We start from the raw sequence: 21,609 nt of genomic DNA on the forward strand, positions 1-21,609 counted from the left end.
GTAAGTCATTTTCAGCCACGTGTCTGGATAATTTTGATCGCCACAAAATAGCGCACCTTGAGGGGCTCTTGGAACTAGAGGATATTCGGCGAATGGGCTGGCCTGTCCTTTCGCCCGACTTCAATCTCATCTAGCTTGTCTAGGATGCGTTTGGGAGCAGTATTGTAGCACGTTCACATGCACCAGCGACCATCCAGAAGTTGTCCACCCCGATGGTTGAACGCCGAATCGCAAGAACTGCTTAGTAACCTTGTGGACAGCATGGGTGCACGTTCCAGAGCATGCAGTGCCGTCTGTGATGGTTACACACCCCATTAAGAATCATGATCCGTCTATGTAATGTGCATAGGAGCATCATGAAACGCAGTGACTTCAGTGTAGTTATTGTCTTTGAATAAAAGTGTCATTACTGTGCGGTTCATTCCATATTTCTTTCAGTTACCATCTGTACTATACTGTTGTACTTATTTGTGTTTTTGGTCTAGGTATCGTCGAGTGACGTTGCTTGGTAGGGTCATAGGAAAACTATTTTGGTGCGTAAGTGTATCACATCAGTGTATCCAAGTTCAAAATGGTTCAAATGGCTCTAAGTACTATGGGACTACAGATCTGAGGCCATCAGTCCCCTAGACTTAGAACTACTTAAACCTAAGTAACCTAAGGACATCACACACATCCAGGCCCGAGGCAGGATTCAAACCTGCGACCGTAGCGGTCGCTCGGCTCCAGACTGCAGCGCCTAGAACCACACGGCCACTCCGGCCGGCACAATATTAAGACGCAAAGGAATTACAGACACTGGCTGTGTGTGGGCATTCATTTAAATTAATGGGGGACGTTCAAAATTTGTGCCGAAACTAAGTCTCCTGCATACTAGGCGGATGTGCTGACCACTGCGCAATCCAGAAGCAGTGGTCAATGCAACTGCATCAACTAGCCCTCCACCGGCCGGAGCGGCCGTGCGGTTCTAGGCGCTACAGTCTGGAGCCGGGCGACCACTACGGTCGCAGGTTCGAATCCTGCCTCGGGCCTGGATGTGTGTGATGTCCTTAGGTTAGTTAGGTTTAATTAGTTCTAGGCGACCGATGTCCTCAGAAGTAAAGTCGCATAGTGCTCAGAGTCATTTGAACCAACTACCCCTACACACACCTCGTCAGACTCAAATTATCAACTTATCCACACTACGAATGCAGTGCTCCTTGCCCATTATCTTCACTGTTCGCGGCATTTCGCCAATTCCCGTAAGAGTTCGAGTCTGGTGTGCATCCGCACTGTACAGTTCATTGGCCGTTCTCGCCTTAATTACATATATGCGATTTTATTCTTTCAGACCATTCCGGAAGAACAGACGCCACATACATTTAAACAGAGACCTTTTTGTTCCCTCTTCCGTGTGAGGACATGCGCACCGTTGTCTACACATAGCGAGCGTTAAGAAGCTGAGACGCAGCGCTTTGAGTGGTCACTGCGGACTTGCAGCACCATTTCAGAGAGCGGCGGCAGGGCCAGTTATGTAAATAAGCCGTTACGCTAGGCCGGGGGACGCGCTTTTGTGGCGGCCAGCGGGTGATTTGTCACAAAGGCGGCCGCAGAATTCCGCTCCTCTGTTCACGGCTCCGCAAACACAGCGCGCCGGCCGGGACTCACTCTAGCGAGACGTAGAGAGGCGGGCGTTTTGCGCGACAACATACCCTCCCCCCTCTCTCTCTCTCTCTCTCTCTCTCTCTCCATTCCCTGCCACTTGGAGCTACGTCAGAAAGAAAGTCGGCACTGCTGCAGGGATATGATTGCTTTTCTGTGACACGGCAACTCCGTACAATCGGAGATGTGTTCAGAATGTAACGGGAATTTTGTAATTTCGCGTGTTGTGTTAGACTGATTCGCATGGAATTTTATTATACTGGGTTGTCGAAAATTCTAGGACTTGTAGAGGGGAGTGAGTACATCGTATTTTGAATAGGAAACCATGTCCGGAAACGTCATCCAACGAGATTACAGAGCGTCAAAGTTACAGGCGCGGGCGTCTGTAGATGTACGTACACACGGGGTGATTCCGTGATGATGTTACAGACTTTCTACTATGATGGGAAACGACAAATGTATTAATCTGAAGTAAGGATCCCTGCACCGGAAACGAACTAGTCGAAAGTTATATACAAAAACCGTCCTGATACCTCCGACAGTTGAATACTTGTACCGGTTCTTGTCCTGCGAAGAGTGTAGGGTTGGTAACTTTCAGTGGTGGTAATGTGGACAAAAACGAGAAAAAATGCCCAGTAAACGTGGGCTCTAAAGTGCGTACCTTAAAACACTTGCTCAGTAGAGTTGATGTGTTTCACATTAGCGAAGATGATCGAATGGTCATAGCTCCTAAGGTACGTTCTTTAGAGCCCACGTTTATTGGACATTTTTTCTAGTTTTTGTCCACACTACCACCACTGAAAGTTACCAACCCTACACTCTTCGCAGCACAAGAACCGGTACAAGTATTCAACTGTCAGCGGTATCAGAACGGTTTTCGTTTATAACTTTCGACTCGTTCGTTTCCGGCACAGGGATTCTCACTTCCAATTAATACATTTATCGTTCTTCATCATTCTAGAAAGTCTGTAACATCATCACGGAATCACCCTTTGTATACGTACGGTACATTTAGAGACGTCCGCGCCTATAATTTTGAAGCTCTGTAGTCTCGTTGGATGACGTTTACGGACATGGGTTCCTATCCAAAATACGATGTCCTCACACCCCTCTACAAGTCCTAGATGTCTGTAACGGGAATTTCCGTCCATCCTTTATGTGCAGTATTGGACCAACCGGATATTTATGCGCTGTCAACTGTTAAAAACGTTACATGTGTTTTGGTAAAACAGAGCGAGACAACCACGACTGCCTGTGTGCCCCTCTATAACATGTACTTGCTCATATCGTATCTTCTTGATCCATAAGCGAAATATATGTTGACGGTAGTATACTCGTTCTGCAGTCACCTTCAAATGCCGATTGTGTCAATGTTCTTAATAGTGTTACTGGAAAACGAAGTCCCCTTCCCTCCAGCGCTTCCCATTTGAATTCCCCAAGGATTTCTGTAATCACAAGCTGCGACATGTTCACGAATTGAACAGTGATCTGAATAAAGAATAAATTTCCTTTACTTCACGTATATGTCCACTTTTTTTTTGTCAGACTACCGGTTTCGGTCTATAATGACCATCTTAAAAAATGGTTCAAATGGCTCTGAGCACTATGGGACTTAACTTCTGAGGTCATCAGTCCCCTAGACTTAGAACTACTTAAACCTAACTAACCTACGGACAGCACACTCATCCATGCCCGATGCAGGATTCGAACCTGCGACCGTAGCAGCAGTGAGGTTCCAGTCTTAAGAGCCTAGAACCGCTCGGCCACAACGGCCGGATGACCATCTTCAGATCTGCTTTATAAAAACATGTCCTAATATACTGTTGTTAAGCATTCGACGATGCCAGTATATTAGGACATGTTTTTTATAAAACAGACCTGATACGGCCATTATACACCGAAAATGGTAGTCTGATGACAAAAAATTTGTGACCACAGACGTGAAGTAAAGGAAATTCATCTCCATAATACCTGCGCGTTGTTCGAACATACTTATAACAAATCTAGCAGCCCGCACGTCAATTGTTTCGATGTGTACCTTCAGTCTGAACTGGCGCGAATAAAAACACTTGAGCAGTACTCAAGAATAGGTCACGCAAGCCACTGTAAGCTGTCCGCTTTACAGATGGAACACACTTTCCTAAAATTACTCCAATGAACCGGAGTCAGTACTCGCCTTCCCTACCTCAATCCTATACATTCTCGTCCCAGTTCACATTGTTTTGCAAAGTTACACCCAGAATTCAAACGATGAAACAGTGGCATGCAAGACACTACTAATGTTACATCCGAATATTATGGGTTTGTTTTTCCTCATCATTCGCATTACTTACTAGCTATTACTTGATTTTATTTGCATAATATACAGTCTGTTCTTACCATACTGTCAAACGGTCAAAAACAAATACTATGTGCCATGCAATTTGCGTAACAAAAAAGAAAAAAATTCGAATTTGTTGCGAAACAGTTTATTGCTTTGCACTTCGATAACGTATCTCGTCACACATCGCTGGTTGTTGGTGAATTTTGGGCCAAAAACGATACTGTGATGATTTCCCAGCATCCACATCCTCCAAAAACAAATAAAAGGTGGTAAAGCAGTAATTGTACAAGCATTGTTGACATTAAAAACACATAGCTGAGAGAGCTGAAAGCTATCCCAAACATCAGAATTCCTTAAGTGTTTCAGTGATAAGACAAAGGGCTGGCATTAGTGTGTAATATCTGATTGGGGACTGTTTTGAAGGTCACAATATATTGAAGAACATACAAAATATTTGCAACAAACAATGTTTCTCATTATTTTTCATCACATCTCATATTGTGCTAGTAAGGCTCATTACTCTGCATCTATACTTAGCCGGTCACCCAGAAGTGCATCTGTGGGTTACTAAGAAGCATGTGAAACACAAAAATACATCTTAACCTTATTTACATTTATCAATTTCATCTTTGGTGTCATTAGTCTATAGACTGGTTGCATGTGGTCTGCCACCTTCGAGTAGCAGTTAGACCCCACTTCCTACATTATCTGTTTGCCCCCACTATTTTTGTTCTGTAGGGATCTCTCTTGTACCATCGGAGTCATTCCCTAAAGCCTTAACACATGTCCTATCTTCTTCATCTTTATCGGTCCATAAAGCCTAGTAGCACAAAGGCTCATAAGAGCGAAATATCGCAGCGTGCTGGGTATGGGGGTGGTGGATTCGGAACTACGAATAAGTGCCAGAGGTAATTTTTTCATTTTCCGTCGTTCCTTAGTTGCTTCAAAATCCGTGGAAGTGTGTTCCGTCTATGCAACTAAATGAAAGGAAATTTGTTCTTTTCATACACGTTTCACTCCCTTTATTTTCGAAGCTTCAGTGGCCTGTAATACATGTTCCTTTTCAAGCGTGTGATAAATATATTATGTAGTACTTACAGCATGATACTATGTTACATACTATGACGCTTTTCTCCCTTACATATGTTATAGTCAAAACCCGATTTTAGTTAGAACGCGTTCTTACTAGTTGATACTGATAGCATTAGTAACAACTAGAATTTACTGCTGGTCAAAAGCAAAAGTCAGTTAAAACTAGTTTTAACTAGGCAAAACGCGGATTGACGAAGTGGCTCAGTAAAAACTAGTTTTAACTAATAAGAACGCGTTCTAACTAAAAACGAGTTTTGACTGTAACATATGCACGCATCCATGTAAGTCCGTAGGAACAGGCGTTGCGGCAACTACAGCTGCCATGAGATACAAGTCCGAAAGACAAGACACCACGCAATTAATAAAATTTCTACGCCTCAATGTGTTGTAACTGCGACCGGGACGGTCGCGGGGCAGAAATGACGGAAAGCACGTTGGGACCCGGAGAGGCCCGCGCACAACAACACAACGGGAGAGGATGGACACGACCAACGCAGGACAGAACGAACAACATCAAGCTCGAACAACGGAGTCACAAGGAAATCTAACAAACACGTCCACTCGTACACAGAACAAGTAAGTAAGCTCGCTAACGTGAGGCGATGTGTCAACAGACCTACGCGAGATTAGACTGACTGGCTCCGCTTTTTTTTGTTATTGTTATTTATTGTTTTATCTTATTATTATTTTAATCACCTTATACAAAGTCGGGCTGTCAGCAGCATATTACGCTGCTCTTCAGCCGCGAGTGGCACAATAAAGATGACATATGGATAATACAATAAAAACGACGGGCAAAAACTGGAGACACGAAAAACACTAAACATGGAGCCGTTCACGCTGGACGAAAAAAAACACTAACACCAGTTGACACGGTGCACAAAATACAGACGACTGCGACGGCACAGGTGAACAGTGGTGGCGTGACGGCGAAAGAACACTAAACGCTAAACACAAAACGAAGGCACACACACGAGATACTGATGGCGATGATCTCAAGCGCGCGAATGTTCACTGAGTGCGTACGAGTCCGGGGACCTACCAAGAGAGGAGGAGGGAGGGGTGGGAGAGGGAGAGGGAGAGAGAGAGGGGAGTGCAGAGATGCCACAGGTTGGGGAGATAAGGGGAAGGGAGGAAGGGGGGCGAGCCCGGGGGAAGAGGGATGGCGGTAGGGGGGATGGGGGGAAAAGGAGAGAGAAGGGAGGGAGGGTGCCCAAGGAAAAGACACAGGAGATGGGAGGGGAGGACCATAGTTTGATAGGAGGGGTAGATGGAGGGGAGGGGGACATCATCAGGGAGGGGGAGCTGGCGGAAGCCACCTTGGGAGAGGGAAAGGAGGGTGGGGAGATGGAGACTGGGTGGGAAGTGGGAATACAGACGCGGCAGTGGGTGGGGGTGGGAGAGGATGGGTGAGATAAGCGGGTGAGGAGGATCAAGTTTATGGCAGGTGTACAGGATCCGTATCCTTTCAAGGAAAACGAGGAGTTGGGGGAACGGAATGAGGTCATACAGGATCCGCGTGGGGGAGGGGAGACGGATGCGATAGGCGAGACGGAGAGCATGGCGTTCAAGGATCTGAAGGGATTTGTAAAAGGTAGGGGGGACGGAGATCCAAGCCAGATGGGAGTAACAAATGATAGGACGGATGAGGGATTTATAGGTGTGGAGTATGGTGGAGGGGTCCAGACCCCATGTACGGCCAGATGGGAGTTTGGGGAGACGGAGTCGGGAGCGTGCCTTGGCTTGGAGTGTCCGGGGATGGGGGGTCCAGGAGAGGCGACGGTCGAGGGTGATGCCAAGGTACTTGAGGGTGGGGGTGAGGGCGATAGGACGGGCATAGATGGTTAGATAGAAATCGAGGAGGCGGAAGGAAGGGGTGGTTTTGCTTACAATGATCACCTGGATTTTGGAGGGATTGACCTTGAGCAACCACTGGTTGCACCAAGCGGTGAACTGGTTAAGATGGGATTGGGGAAGATGTTGGGAGTGCTGCAGGGTAGGGGCAAGGGCAAGGAAGGCAGTGTCATCGGCAAACTGGAGAAGGTGGTCGGGGGGGGGGGGGGTGACGGTGGCAGCATGTCCGCCATAGACAAAAGGTACAGAAGGGAGGAGAGGATGGAGCCTTGGGGCACACCGGCGGAGGGAAAAAAGTGTAGGAATCCGTGTTATGGATGGTGACGTAGGAAGAACGGTGGGAGAGAAAGGAGTCGATGAGACGGACGTAGTTAATGGGAAGGGCGAAGGTTCGGAGCTTCAAGAGGAGACCGGAATGCCATACGCGGCCATAGGCACGTTCGAGGTCCAGGGAGAGGAAGATTGCAGAGCGATGGGAATTAAGCTGTTTGGAAAGGAGATGAGTGAGGTGAAGGAGAAGGTCATCGGAAGAGAAGGATGGCCAAAAGCCACACTGGGTAATGGGAAGGAGGCGGTGCTGGCAGAGATGCTGGTGGATGCGTCGGGTGAGGATGGATTCCAGGACCTTGCTGAAGACCGAGGTAACACTGATGGGATGGTAGGAGGAGACGGCGGATGGGGGTTTACCAGGTTTAAGGAACATCAGGATATGGGATTTTTTCCACAGGTCGGGGTGATAGCCGGTGTACAGAACTACATTGTAGAGCCTAGCCAGGGTGGAGGGGAATGAGACAGGAGCTTCATGAAGCTGGCGGTAGGTGACACAATCGTGACCAGGAGCGGTGTTGCGTTTTGTGCAGAGTGTAGCAATGAGATCCTGTGTAGTGATAGGGGCATTGAGTTCTGTGTGTGCAATGTTGTCCAAGTACTGGAAACCAAGTGCGAGGGGAGGGACAGAGGTCTCAGTTCGATTGTGGACATCTGGGCAGAGGGAGTAATCAAACTGGGGATCATCGAGGATGGAAAAGATATCAGAGAGGTAGGAGGCAAAGTGATTGGCTTTACTAAGGGTGTCAGGGAAGTGGTGATCATCATGGAGGATAGTAGGGGGAGGGTTTAGTTCCAGTAAGGCGATGGAAGGCTGACCAGAACTTGGACGAGTTAATGGGTAGGGTAGAATTTAAACGGGTGCATGTCTGTCGCCAGTCCCAGCGTTTCTTGGCCATGAGCAAATTTCGAATGTGTCACTGGAGTTGCCGGTGGCGTCGTAGTGTATCCTAGTCACACATGTGGAGGAAGGCACGGTAGAGACGGCGGGATTTACGGAGGAGGAGGACGGCCTGTGGGGGTAAGGTAGGACGGTGCGGGTGGATGGCGATGATGGGCCTCCACGGCCTCAGACAAGGTCTGCTGGAGAAAGGAGGTGGCATGGGTAACATCGTCGGGGTGGTGGTAGGTGAAGGGGTGGCTATCGACCTGGGTGGAGAGGGGTATCCCGGTAGGCATTCCAATTGGCACGGGAATAGTCATAGACATACTTTGGGGGAGGGTCATTATGAGGGTCAGGTCGGGGGTGATGACTGTCTGAAATGGTGAGGACAGGGAGATGGTCGCTACCAATAGGCTCCAGGACATCCACCGTTATGTGGCCAAGGAGGTTAGGGGAGGAAAGGATAACATCGGGAGTGGAGTTGGATTCAGGACAGGTATGCTGGGGAATGGGGATGAGGTCGCCGTGAAGGGAGGAGAGTAACCGATGCCACCGCCGTAACTGGGCGGCGGAACGACTATGGATGTTGAGGTCGGCGATGATCACGTAGGAGGAGAAGGTACAGTCAATGTGGGAGAGGTAGTGGAAGGGAATAGGGGCGTTAGGGCGGACATAGATGGTGGCTCAGGTGACGGTAAGGCCGGGGTAGAAGAGACTAAGGATCAGGTGTTTGGTGGTGTCGGGAAGTAGAGGTTGGAGCCAAACTGGGATCTGGTGGTGGTGACCAATGGCAACTCCGTCACACGCAATTGGGAGGGGATTATCGGAGCAGTGATCGAGGTAGGGTGTAGTGTGGACAGTGTGGTGGGTTTGGAGGAAGGTCTCATTGAGGAGGAAGGCAAGGGTGTGCAGGAAGAGGTTCTTGTTGGGAGCAGATGTTGTTGAAAAAGATACAGTGCTGTCACTCCATGATAGGGATTTAGACAAGGGTGTCAAGAAGGGAGAAGGTGAAATGGGCCTGGTTGTTGGAGCAGGTGGCATACGTTTTTAGATGTAAAACAGAACGGGCAGCGAGTGTTATCTGTTGGAGGGTGTGGGGGCGCTGGAATGGGTGAACATTTTGGAGGACAATGGTGACGAATCTGATGATGTCCTCAGCGGTAGGGGGTGGGCGAAGGGATTGAGGAGGGGAATGGTAAGGGTCAACTTGGTAGCGTTGGTGAAAGAGAAGGGCACCCTCCTTCAGGAGACGATCTAAGGAGGGGTCATGTTCGGAAAAGACCCACATAAGGCGGGGGGCTGGCAGAGTTATGGATGCAGCGAACCACACGCACCTCCAGATGGGGATGTGCCTCGAGCTCCACCAACACCTCCGCCTCCGTGATCATCAGACTAACCCGAGTGATCACAGCGGTGAGGGTGGCGGCGACAGTGGGGTTGGGGTTGGCAGGAGGGAGGTGGGGAAGGAGCAGGGGTGAGGGAGGCATGAGGGCCAAAGTGGGTTACAGGGATGCGGGAAAGGAGATCTGTGTGAAGGGTAGGGCTGGTGGAGTAGATGTGGGCTGAATCACGGTGAGGAGTGAGGAGGGAGGTGGGGGCACCGGGAAAATGCTGGCAAAGGAAGAGAGTGAGGTTCCGGGCCTCAAGAAGGGAGGGATCAGGATGGGAGAGAAGGTAGCTATAGGAGGAGGGGGAGGAGGAGGTGGAGGAGGAGGGGGCAGGGGCAGGGACAGGCGGGGAGACATCCATGGCATCCTGGGCAGGGGAAGGGGTATGAGGCAGAGTCTTTTTAGATCCAGAGGAGGCAGGGGTGGCATTGGGGCGTTTGACAGCGGTGGAGGAGGTGTGGGGGATGGGAGCAACAGTAAGGTGGCGTGGAGTGGCAGGTCCCAGTGCTGGAGTCGGTGCCAGAGATGGTGAGGGTGAAGGCGATGGAGACGACGATGATGATGAAGAGGGCGAAGGGGAAAGTTCGGCGTGGGCTGTGGCCCTCCTGGCCACCATCCTAGTGGGCGCTGCGGAAACAGAAGGAGCAGAGGGAGGGAGTGGAGGGAAGGGATCAGAGGGGGCGTAGGAGGGAGGAGCCGGGGATGGGGCAACAAAAAGTGAGGGAGATGGGAGATTGAGGAGTGGCGGGATGGACTGAGGGGGGGGGGGGTGATTGGGCACATCACATGATAGTGGTGGCGAAGGCGGAGGGAGACGTGTATATGACAGCAGTGGTGATGGCTGTACTGGTGGTAATGGGGATTGACATGGTGACAAGGGGAAAAACACAGGACAGGACAAAGAAGCAGACGAGGGATGGGCAAGGCGACGAGAAACACAGAGTAAAAGGGATGGAGAACGATGAAGGAGACTGGGGCCAAAGCCCCACTCTGCTGCTACTGGCGGGGGGGGGGGGGGGCGACCTGGCTGGCTGGCCGGTGGGGATGCCGCTGCTTCTGCTGCTGCTGCTGCTGCAACCTGGCTGGCTGGCTGGCTGAGACCGCTGCTGGCTGGGACCACTGCTGGCCACTGGCTGGGACCGCTGCTGGCCGCTGGCTGGGACAGCTGCTGGCCGCTGACTGGGACCGCTGCTGGCTGCTGGCTGGAACTGCTGCTGGTTGCTGGCTGTGACCGCTGCTGGCTGCTGGCTGGAACCGCTGCTGGTTGCTGGGTGGAACCACTGTTGGATGCTGGCTCGTCCGCTGCAGGGTGGCTGGCACCTGCAATAGACCTATCGCTTCAATTAGAGCCGGATTACCGCCAGAGATTGACTGGCTCCCCCAGAGACAGGCGCTTAAGTACTCTATCGGGGGCGCCGCTATTGGCCGCAGGAACCACGTGTTCCGCTGTGGCGCCCTCACACTAAAAGCGGGCCAGGAGGCGCGCGCCGCCACAGCTTAAAGCGCGATGGTGCAGAGACCTCTATGGGTCTTCCACGTGCATTACGTCTGGCGCGGATTCAAATTACGCGGTGCGTGGTACCAGATCCCTCCCCCGTGAAACTTGCGCATAGGGACAGAAGCAACCCGGACGGTGTCGATGTGGGCAGCAATGGGAAGAGGAACTGGGTGTATCAACTGCAATTGGCGGGGAGGAAGGGACGCTCGTGGTATCCATGACAGCCGATTCAGAGGCCAGGGTGGGGGAGGGAGCCGCCGATCCACCCGGAGGTGGAGAGGGCCCACAGTAGGCCGGCAGGGAGAGGGCATCCGGAGGCCAGGACGGTGACTCGAGGACCACGTCCATACCCAAAGCAGGCAGGGAAAGAGGCGGCAGCGCAAGTCCCGTGTCAGCATGAAGGCGGAGCTGATTATAATGGCGGTGCTCCAACCCATTCGAAGTCTACATGGACATTACACGCCGCCCGTGGGCCACGACGACCGTGGCGGGTGTCCAACCCGCCTTACGCCCGTACTAGCGGGCTCACACAGCTGTGGGAGGGTGTACCGCTGCAAGGGCCGGGAGTGGGGGTGGGAGGAGGACGGCATCAGCAAATGAAGCAGGGTCCGCAGCTGTCGCCCATGAAGGAGCTCTACCAGACTGCGTCCGTCTATTGGCGTAGTGCGATAGGTGCTCTACAACAGGGTGAGGGTCTAAATGTTTGGAGATGTGTCGAACGCCTTAGTCAACTGGTGTTTAAATGCGGACAAGCCTCTCTTCCTCGCCATTGGACGAAGGGTGGAAAGGGGGGCTGCGGATATGTTTGATACCATTGGCCTGACATTGTGGGAGGAGGACGCCGTGAATTGGGGATAATTATTGGAGACCAATGTGTGTGGGAGGCACTCAATGGCGAGAACCTGGGCCAGGGCAGTGAGTGGTGTTGGATGCCATGCAGACAACATGTGTATTTGGAATAGGCATCAACGATGAGTAACCACATTGACCCCAAAAATGGGCCCTCAAAATCGATATGGATGCGATCCCAGGGCCGGCGAGACACAGGCCAGGGTGCGAACGACTGAGGGGGGCTTGCTTGGTGATGCACACAGACAGTGCACCCATGTGTTCCACTGTGGAGCCCTCACACTAAAAGCGGGCCAGGAGGCGTGCGCCGCCACAGCGTGGTGCACACACCTCTATGGGTCTTCGACGTCCACTACGTCTGGCGCGGATTCAAATTCCGCGGCGCGCGGTATCAGACAATGGGCAATGAATCAGTGACCCTCAGAGAGGATATACATTTACATTAGACGACCAGCTGGAGTCTAAAAATTCGCGAGCGTGGAGGACGTGGACTGCGGATAGGTGGCGCTAGGTGGGAATCTCAGTCGGCTGGGGTGCGTGTTGAATAGCGATAAACATTATATCCAAGTTGCACAGTGGTTAACACACCTGCCTGCTGAGCAGAGGATCCCGGGTTCGCGATACGTTCCATCACACAACTTCACTCGTCGCCGCTAGTTCGGCATTAAGTGCTGATGCAGCTGGTGTCATTAGTGCCCCCCTTTCTTCCCACTCCACCACCAATTTACATGAGATTCCCTTGATTCCTTTTGGAAAGCTAGAGCTTTTCCTATCGTCATAGGCACACGCAGAATGACAATGGAATCTTGGCAGTGAACAAAATCACCATGAGTCGTTGCGCGAGACGTCTGGAATCATCATAACAAAGTCGCGCAAACCTGTCCGGTCTCCAGCACACTACCCTACTGCACACAGACGTAACTCCAGCAGTGCTGAAATATGCGGACACACCCATTCGAGGTGATCGACGGATGACAAACAAACGCCGGCTGGGGTGGCCGAACTGTTCTAAGCGCTACAATCTGGAACCGCTCGACCGATACGGTCGCAGGTTCGAATCTTGGCTCGGGCATGGATATGTGTGATGTCCTTAGGATAGTCAGGTTTAAGTAGTTCTAAGTTCTAGGGGACTGATGACCTCAGAAGTTAATTCCCATAGTTCTCAGAGCCATTTGAACCTACAAACAAGACATCTCTGTTTGTAGCTCTGACACACTCGTCCTCCATTCTGGAGCGGAAGATCATGAAGGGGAACGAGGGACAATCTGTATGGAATTGCTTGAGCCTTACGAGGTTGATCATGACAATTTTTTGTCGAACGTCGCCACAGGCGACGAAACATGGATTCATCACCGGAAATAAAATGGCAGTTCATGTAATGGCGCCACACCATCTTTCCTGCGAAAAACAAGTTCAAGGCTCAGACAATGAAGACATGGTGATATTCTTTGGGCCTCTGAAGGGGTTATTCAGTTTCATGTCCTCCCTAAGGGTGCAACGAAGAACTCTGAAGTGTATAGTGCCACACTCAGGGAACTGAAGAAACTACCTCAGCGTGTTCGTCGCCAGAAACATTCAAACGAACTTCAAATTTTCCATGACATCACAAGGCATCACACAAGAGTACTTTGCCGAGAGACGTTCACAGAACTTAATTTGACTGTTCTTCTACATCGACACTATAGCCACGATCTCTTACCTTCCGTCTGTTTGGCCGAATGAAGGATGCACTCCGCGGCTAGCAGTATGTTGATGATGGGGAGATTTTTAATGCAGGAAGACGTTGGCTCGGACGCCTACCAGCTGAGTGGTACCGCGGGGGAATACAGCCCCCGCCAATAAGGTGGAGTAAGACCGTTGCACTGAACGGAAATTACGTTGAAAAATAGAGCTCTGTAGGCAAAAAGTGGAGAATAGTATGGTGTTTTGGAATCCAAAATAAAACCAACATAATTTCAGGAAAAAATATGTTGCATGTGTTGCATTGCTTAGTGAATGCCTCTAGTGTTATTAAGTCTATGTAAACTGGAGCAGTGTTGTAGGAATTGAAGCCGCCTTCCCCGGAAGATAACTGTAACAGCCGCACACGATAAATACGATTCACACTAGCGTGTAGCAGCGCAGGAAGCGGTCGCTGACTTACGGATATGCTGTTCGTGCGCTTTTCTTGCTTTTGTTGTACTAGTTATTAATCGAGTACTCCTAATGACGTTAAAGGATGTTATGGAATTAAAACACTTCGGGCGCGGCAATACTGTCCGTATAACTTTGCGGAACAGCCTCTTGCTGCTGCTTCTGATGAAGGTGTCACCCGTTCGTCGTGCAGTTTACAATAGACTATGCGTTGGGTCTGTAAAGCACACTGTTTCCAACAGAAGGTGTTTTTCCTGAATCTGTGCCAGTCTTAGAGAAAAACTTATTTTCCCCAGGAATTTCGTAATGTTACAATACCTTACTCTATTCTACTTTTGGTCTGATGCAGCAAACGTGGTTCAGTGTTGCAAAAATACAAAACAATCTATGTTGCAAGTGTTTTATAAACAATGGCGCGTTTCGCGCGGTTAGTGGACCTTCATATTATCTATAATTAGTAATAACAATCTTGATAATTAAATAGACATCCTAGCTGCAACCAGGCGTTTATATACTTCATTGGGGACATGTTGAAATTGTGTGCCCCGACCGGAACACGAACCCGGGATCTCCAGCTTACATGGCAGACGCTCTGAGTCACCGACGGCCCAGAGAATAATGCGTCTGCAGGGACTTATCCCGTGCACGCTCCCCGTGAGTCACACATTCCCAACATTTCCACACCACTACATTCGTAGTACGCCTAATAGATGTTTGCCCATCATACTCATTACTCGTGGCAGATTAATCTACCAAGCCCCGTACGAGTTCGGGCATAGCGTGTGCGTACGCACAAGAAGGTCAATGGCCGGGAAGCCATATTTTAACGCACACGCTATGCCTGAACTCGTACGGGACTTGGTAGATTAATCTGCCACGAGTAATGAGTACGTTGGGCAAACATCTACTAGGCGTACTACGAATGTAGTGGTGTGGACATGTTGGGAATGTGCGTCTCACGGGGAGCGTACAAGGGAAGTCCCTGCAGGCGCTCTATTCTCTGTGCCCTCGGTGGCTTAGGTGGATAGTGTAGTGGCGTAGCAAGACAGCCACGCCACTCGGAAGTAGCCGAAAGGCACGCGTTAAGCTCACGCAGATTGGCGTGAGCTCTGAAACAGGATTCGTAATGAATGCTATAAAGAAAAGTACGTAGCTTCTGGAATACTTAACTTTAATCCATCATTTGTATACATCGTTCTTGATGAGACATGCTTCATACGATATCAATTGCTATGGCGCCTTGCTAGGTCGTAGCCATTGACTTAGCTGAAGGCTAGTCTAACTATCTGCTCTGCAAAGGAGCGAGGCTTCGTCAGTGTAGTCGCTAGCAAAGTCGTCCGTACAACTGGGGCGAGTGCTAGTAAGTCTCTCGAGACCTGCCGTGTGGTGGCGCTCGGTCTGCGATCACTGACAGTGGCGACACGCGGGTCCGACATGTACTAATGGACCGCGGCCGATTTAAAGCTACCACCTAGCAAGTGTGGTGTCTGGCGGTGACACCACAGATAGAGCGTCTACCATGTAAGCAGGAGGTCCCACGTTCGAGTCTCGGTCGGGGCACACATTTTCAACATGTCCCCAATGAAGTATATCAACGCCTAGTTGCAACTAGGGTGTCCATTTTATTATCATTTCATTCTATCAAAGCTGCATGGTCATCTACGGCAACTGTTCTTTCGGGAACAGATAGTGCCGTTTTGTTACATGGCAGTTTTTTGGCCAACTTATCAGTGAGATAGCTAAGCTGAATGTGAGTAAAATGATTTTCTTTCCGTGAACAGCGGATACTGCATTAGACATGCAAGGTGTGATTCAGAAGTTTCAATGCTGATTCATTTCTGAGTAGGGGAGCGCGAACGGACCAGTTCCTCTGGCTGTGGGAAATAGTAGGGGGGCCTCAGTGAAGGAACTGATGCTGCGACAGTTGCCTCCGGAAACCTGGAGAGTGCGTGTCATTGACCTCGGTCGAAAAGTGGGAGAGGCGGAAATGGCGGAGCACTAGGAGCAGCGTTATGTGATGAAGTTTTCCATGCGAGGAAAGGAAGAATCCATGTCCCATGCGATGGTTTTCATGTGGCACAAACGTTTCAAAGATTACCATTGGAATGTTGAAGACGACGACCGCTCTGGGAGGTCATCATCAAGCCGAACGGATCAAAGTGCTGAGAGTGTGCGGGAACTTTTAAACAGTGACCGTCGTCTTAATGTGAGTGCTCCGCCGCTTCAGCGATCGAGTTCGCCACGTCCGCCCGGCGATCAACGGCGATTGGATTCTCCACCACGACAACGCGCCCTCTCACACGGCGCGAGCCGCCGCCGAAGTTTTGGTCAAGTTCAACGTGAAAATACTGACGCAGCCACTCTACAGTCCCGACTTGGCTCCTAGTGACTATTTCGTCTTCCCCCGAATCAAGAAAGGCCTAAAAAGGAAGCGATTCGACTCTATGGACGCCATCCAGCAGGCTTCGACGAGAGCCCTTGACAGCATGACGCCAGAGGCCTTCCAGAAGGGCTGCGAACAGTGGAAGACTCTCTGGCAGCGCTGTGTTGATGCTGAAGGATCATATTTTGAAGAATTTTAGTTCGCTGTACTTAAATGTCCAATAAATTTCTAGTTCAGAGTTAAGTCTTCGAACGTTTCAATGACACCCTGTGTTTTAAAGCCATTGAAATGGTGGGGTTGAAGCGCAGGTTGCAATGGTCAAACGTGAACATAGGGAAGCCTGAAATGTCAAGTAAAACCCTCTAAATTAAAGGTGTAAAATTACGACATTAATAAGAAATTAAATCAGCGTGAACGCACGATTAGGAACCAAAAATAAACTCAACAAACCATGGTAATAAGTGGTTCCGAGACCGGTTAGTGATCACAGCCGTGAATCGCAAATACTGCTATACGACAACGTACATGCTGAAGCGAGCGAGCCGCACAGTGAATTGACTTCAGAGGGATAGTAAGAGCGCCGAGCTGTGGCGCTGATAACAAAAAGAGACTGAAGTAAAGTAAATGCTGAACAGAGCCAAGACAACCAGTTCGCATCTCTACTGTTGCGTTAAATAACCAGATCCTAATTCCACAGAAAATTTATGGAATGTTGGGAACATTAAGTGAAACTTAGCGTTCTACCTCTTTGAAGTACATTAGTTACCCCTTTGGTAATGAAGAACCCACCGATGTTTCCGAAGTTTTCCCATAAATTTTATTTCGGGTTACCCCACCACTGGTGAAACGTGCAAGAGTAAAAGAACTGCATGACAATGATTTCTAATATACTCAGTTACCGAAATCTGCAAACCGATTTCGGGTGCCATTCTGAGAGGACTTGGTAATTCACTCAAAATTGTGGCAACCGTTAAAAACAGGGAAAAGGACGTAGGCAGTTACCACGAGTCAACAGGCAAGCTCTGGCCTATCAGCTTCTCATGTGGTTGACAATGGCTATACAGTGAGGTGACAAAAGTCATGGGACGCCTCCTAATAACGTTCCAGAGCTCCTTTTCCCGGCGTAGTGATGCAACTCGATATGGCGTGGACTCAACACGTCATTGGAAGTCCCTTGCAGAAATATGAAGCCATGCTGCCTCTACAGCCGTGCATAATTGCCAACGTTTTGACGGTGCATGCCTTCTGCACAAAATACCTCTCGATTATGTCCTATAAATGTCCGATGGGTGACTCATTCACTCATTGTCCAGGATGTTCCTCAAACCAATCGGGAACAATTCGGGACCGTTGACATGGCGCATTGTCATACTTAAAAAATTCTTTGTTGTTTGGGAACATGAAGTCCATGAATGGCTGCTAGTTCAAGTAGCCGAATCTAACAATTTCCAGGCGATGATCAGTTCAGTTTGACCAGAGGATCTAGCCCATTCCATGAAAACACAGCAAACACCATCATGGAGACCCCAGCAGCTTGCAAAATATCCTGTTGACAACTTACGTCCATGGCTTCGTGGTGTCTGCACCGCAATCGAATCGTAGCATCAGCTCTTAGCAACTGAAATCGGAACTCATCTGAGCAGGCAACCGCTTACACAGGCCAACGAAAAAATTTTTTAAAAAACTTTTTTTACTTTGATAGCTGATTTTTAAAGAATTTTATGATCTAAATCCAAATGTAGCCTTAGTTTTTTGTATCACCCATAGTTTTCGAGCAATATGTCTTTTATTATGTAGTATAAAAATCCTATGATATATGGTAAATGGGGAAATTAATGAAATGCTTGGTTATAACATAAGTAAGGTCTGTATTTACAGTAAGCTACTTGAAAAAGTGATATGTGTTAACAGAGGTTTCACTCGTCAGCTGGTTTTGGTTTGTAATTTCCTTCTCTTTTTTCTTTGAAACTTTTTGGGTTGCTTTTTCCACGATGCGTCGCTTGCTGAAATTTTCGGTGAAGGGACCAACAGTAGTCCCCCGTCATGTTGGTGTTCCAGCGGCCTTGGTAGCGTTCCTTCATCACTTTACTGTCCTTGTGGAAGCACTCTCCTTGCTCCTCACTAACATCTCCCATATTTCCTAGGAAGTAATCAAGGTGACTGGTCAAAAAGTGAACTTTCCAGGTTTATTAAACATCCTAAAGTTTTAAACTTCTTTAACATTGCAGCTATAATAGAAATATATTCTGGATCTTTTTCATGTCCTAAGTACTTTGTAACGACTTGCTTGAATGATACCCATGCTTTTTCACATTTAAGGTAATTGTGGATTCAAAGTTAACTTCAAACATAAATTCACTGATGTCAAGTCCTACAAAGACGCCTTCTTTTAGTATAGCTTTTGAAACGTTTCACAGAGATACTTAAACCGCGGTCCATCTTCAGGCAAAGCCTTTACAAACTGTTTCACTAAGCCTAACTTTTTTTTATATGTAGAGGCGGTAGGAGGTCGTTTGTTGGAACTACAAGGTTTTTGCGGAGAATGTTCTTCCCGCCAGGTTTTAAAGACTGTCTCACCGGCCAGTTCTATCTGTACCAGTTTTGATCCCTAGCCCTACTGTCCCATTCACACAAGAAACATGGAAATTTGGTAAAGCCACATTGTTGAAGTTACTTTTAGATCGCCACATATCATCCAACCATGAGCAGAATAGCCTATTTTATTTAGCACTATTTCTAGGTTTTCATAGTTTTCTTTCATATCCACAGAATGTCCAACAGATATAGCCGCATACATGTTACCATTGTGTAATAAAACAGCCTTTAAACTAGTTTTGGATGACTCAATAAACAGCTTCCACTCTTCCTTTTTGTATTCAATACCAAAGTAATTCATCAGACCTGGAATGTCTGAGCAGTACACTAACTCACCTACTTGTTGAAGAAACTTGGAAAATGCTGCTCTCTCTTTCTATTCATGTATATGCTGGTTCCAACAGTCAATAAGTTCTTTTCCTTTAATGTAGAGCCAAGCAATTCAGCTTTCTCTTTCGTTAAGCCCAGATCCCTAACTAAATCGTTAAGCTCGGTCTCAGTAAACCATTTGGTCTCTAGATTTTCTGTATTACAGTGGAATTCATCATCATCTAGTTCGTCTAAATCACATTGTACATCAGAAAATAATTCTGTTGGAATAGAATGTAAATCATCTTGTGGTTCAGGAACCGGCAAATCTACACCGTGCCCTACTGGTCGGATGGCGGATGGAAGATTAAAGTAGCTTGTTACCTTCATGTTTTTCGAATTATGACCAGTAATATCAACACCGCAAAATAGCAATCATTGGAATGGTTTCTTGGCTCCCTCCACATCATATTAACAGCAAACCTAAAGGCTTTTTACTCCTTTTTGGAACATTTTCTCAGATCTTCAATACACACATAACATACCTTATTTTGCGGCCAGGATTTATCTTGATCGCCAAGTTAAGATCCAAGGTATGATAGGTAAACCTTTTTCACGAAGTCTGTAATGTTTCTTTGGTGTTTTGTAGTCACAAATTCCCCACAAATATAACAAAAACTGTCAGCAGAGCTATTACAACCATGATAAGACATTGTACTGAGTACATGTGCAGGAAAAAGGAAAGTGAGGTTAGGTTGACCGTAAACAAAACAGCATCTGTTTACACAAGAATACTGGAAAAACATTTGCCAGCAAATGTTTTCCAGTAGTGCCACCAACGACATCGACATTCATTATACGTCCTTTTTAAATAATTTTAACTATATGGGAGCCGTTAAATTCTTTAAAAATAGCTTAATTTGATAAATTTAACTATAAAATGTTAAGAAGTAGTGGGTGATACAGTTTTTTAAGTAACATATTTGGATTTTCCCACCCTAAAAAAACATGTGAATAAAGTATTTTCAGCAAAAAAAATGTTTCCATCGTTGGCCTGTGTTATCAGTCGTCTGGGGTCCAACGGTTATGGTCACGAGCCCAATAGAGATGCTCCAGGCAATTCCATGCTATTATCAACAAATGTGCTCGCGTCAGTCGTCTGCTGCTACAGCCCGTTGACGCCATATTAAGTCACCAAAATGTCCTAACGGGTACGTTTGTTGTACCTTCCACATTGATTTCTGCTCTCGGTCGTTAAGTGAACACTGTCGGCCTCTGTGCTGTCTGTGGTAAGACGTAATTCCTGAACTTTGGTATTCTCGGGACACTCTTGCCACGGGGACCGCAGAATACTGGATTCCCTTACGAGTTCCGAAATACAGTGTCCCATGCTTCCCGATTCAACTACCATTCGGCGTTGCCTATTAATTCCTATTATGTGTCAACAATCTCATCGGAAAGATTCTTGTATGATTCATCTGAGTACAAATCACAGCTCCGCCAACACATTGCCCTTTTATACCCGGTGTGTGTAATATAACTTTCGTCACCTAAATGTTTATATTTTAAGTGGAAGACTACCAGAGTGTGGCTCCAACCAGACCGTGATAGCTGCGGCCGTCGTCACGTCCGGCCCTTTTAGTTTTTTGAGCTTCCAGACGGACCACCAGCTGCAGTTAACGACACTGTCGTGACTGCGGCTTGCTACGGGCCTTTATCGCCATGCAGTAGTAGCAGTCTAGTTGTTCGCTACTCTGCACAGGGCACGGCAATCTCGTTAGAGTATACATTACACGTCCTTTGTTCGCTTGGAGAGCGCGAGTATCTCCCACTCCGACTGCAAATGAGTGACACCAGGCACTTGGTAGGATTAGTCGAAATCTCAGCGTTTGTCGTGTTGGTCTACTCCTTACGGTTCAGCATTCTCCTTCCCTTCCCCTCCTCCCCCCCCCCCCCGCCCCACCCCACCCGGGATGGTTAGTTATGTGTACCGAGCTATGGTTTCAGTACATGTTCTCTTTGTTCTCTGTCGCTGGGTACCGTCAGTGAAGGCTTTCCTTGGCTAAATATTATGTCTTACTCAGTTATGATTTCAGAATATATCTCTATTTTCAGTACTCCTTAATTTCCTTCTTATTAAATTTGTCGTATCCTCATACCTTTCCCAGAATCCATACATATCAGGAAACCTTTGAAAATAATTACGACGGCTCAGCGGTTCAGAAACTGGACAGGCAGCCAAATTAAAATCACAAATGCAATTTAAAATCTACCACGCCAGGAAACTGGGCAACCGCCTTTCATCTTCGCTGCCTCGTGATATTACATGGTATA

The 21,609-nt window shown here is 48.2% G+C and overlaps 1 protein-coding gene across 1 annotated transcript in view; it reads left to right on the top strand.

Annotated features, from left to right (window-relative positions):
• The window catches only part of LOC126474970 (uncharacterized), a 1,274,000-nt gene that overhangs the window by 1,147,771 nt on the left and 104,620 nt on the right, over positions 1–21,609 (top strand). The gene's annotated exons all lie outside the window — the stretch shown is intronic.

The sequence above is a fragment of the Schistocerca serialis genome, chromosome 4, assembly GCF_023864345.2.
Source record: "Schistocerca serialis cubense isolate TAMUIC-IGC-003099 chromosome 4, iqSchSeri2.2, whole genome shotgun sequence".
Classification (NCBI taxonomy): Eukaryota; Metazoa; Arthropoda; class Insecta; order Orthoptera; family Acrididae; genus Schistocerca; species Schistocerca serialis.